Source organism: Solanum pennellii, chromosome 11 (assembly GCF_001406875.1).
Source record: "Solanum pennellii chromosome 11, SPENNV200".
In the NCBI taxonomy this organism is placed as follows: Eukaryota; Viridiplantae; Streptophyta; class Magnoliopsida; order Solanales; family Solanaceae; genus Solanum; species Solanum pennellii.
In genome coordinates, this window is record NC_028647.1 from 24,401,061 (window position 1) to 24,402,924 (window position 1,864).

The following is a 1,864-nucleotide window of genomic DNA, read 5'->3' on the forward strand; positions in this document are numbered from 1 at the left end:
TACCCAATACATATCATTCGCTATTAAGAGTTTACTATGAAATAGCATAAACCATAACCTACCTCCACCGAAGAATTGTAATCAAGCAATCTACTTCTCCAAATCCTTGCTGTCTCTTCGTTCGTTTCTCTCTCTCGCTCATTCTCTTTCTATTTTTCTTATTCAAACCCTATTTCTTTTACCCTAATTGTCATATAATTAAGTATAAAAGATGATAAAATATAACCCACTAATTATTTCAAGGTTATCTCTTTTAACCCCCAAGTAATTGAATTATTAACATTAAACCTCTAACTTTATAATTATAAGCAGGAATAGTCCAAAACGCCCCTCAAAATATTTAACAGAAATCCGACCCAGTCAGGGTCACGCAGCCTGTGACGGCCCGTCACAACTGTGACGGTCCGTCCTGCACGTCCGTCACAAAGTTCAGAGAGTTAATTCTGTGGAAGGATTTGTGACGGTCCGTCGAGCCCTCAACGGTCCGTCCTGCCATTTCGTCGTGAAGTTCAGAGAGTCGATCTCAGTACCCAAATTTCTAAATTCTAAGTGTTTTGGTACGAGACCCCCTCGACGGTCCGTCGTGCCCATGACTGTCCGTCGTGGGATCTGTCGACCAAGACAGTGATTTCCAGAAATTAACTCTGCTGCTCCAAACGACTAAACAGGTCGTTACATCAACTTAAGCTAGAATCACAAGATCATGTTGCTAAAACAATAATGTATAGTTCAAGTTGTTCATGTAGTTGTCTCTATGCTTATTTTTATATCAAAATACCTCAGTGATGTCAATAACCCTTCATAAAAAAGCAGGCACCCCAAATAATATAAGTAATACGAGAGAATAGATTACAATAAGTTGCGTCGAATACTTATTAGTGCATTTAATAGATCCTTTCAAGCTATCATGACAATCTATCAAAGTTGTGTGGGGTTTCACCATATATGTTGTTTCTCAAATTAAGATTTCAAATGATGAATATAAACCAAGACCTAACCACCATAATTCAGGTAATGTATCCACCTTATTAGTTCATGATAAATAGTTTAACATATCAACAACCTACAATGTTTATACTTGAAAATTAAACAACCATTGACAAAAATAAGAAAAAGAACACCCTGAAGCGTCCATTGAATCTCAGTCTTATCTTATAACAGTGCCTATTTCCCTTTAGAATACCATCTCAAATCATTTTAGGTTCTTCAATATTATTATTTATTTACCTTATCCTCTATGATGATTGTGTCAATCACCATCATAACAAGGTTCCTACCATAACTAGGACAATGCATAGTCCCAGAATACCATTAAGCACCATGTTTATATTACGTCCAATAATTCACATAAGACATTCAGTAAAGAAACAACAGACTAATTAATAAAATATCTAATTAATCTTATAATGGCTAAACAATATGCCTAAGCCACAAAGAAACAAGTAAATTATTCTGGGCAAGAAAAATGATGGGTTCTATAACTACAAATATAGTATGAGATTTATGTTCCTCACTCCTCAACATATCTAGGTTAAAGTAGAGATGAAATCCTTTGCTTAAGCAGTGAACTAATTAAAATCACAATTTATACGAATACGAACAGATATATAAGAAAATGCACAAATATCTAAAAAAATTCATAAAATTGATATAGATACTACGTGGTTTTAATTGTCAAGTCACCTAAATAAAAATAATTAAAAGATCCATATTCAAACCCGATAAAGTAGTTCTCATCGCTTTTTCTATTCAACAATGTTAATTTTAGTTGCTGATTCTGTTGAATGCCATGAATTGGACCCGTTACCAACAGAAAGGACGGGGGTCTCGCTGCCCGGTCAGCGAGTCGGGGGGTCCAGGGGGG

General features: G+C 35.5%; 1 long non-coding RNA gene across 1 annotated transcript in view; it reads right to left on the minus strand.

The window, feature by feature from the left end:
- Nucleotides 1–1,864, minus strand: part of LOC114074825 — a 10,249-nt gene that overhangs the window by 1,782 nt on the left and 6,603 nt on the right. The gene's annotated exons all lie outside the window — the stretch shown is intronic.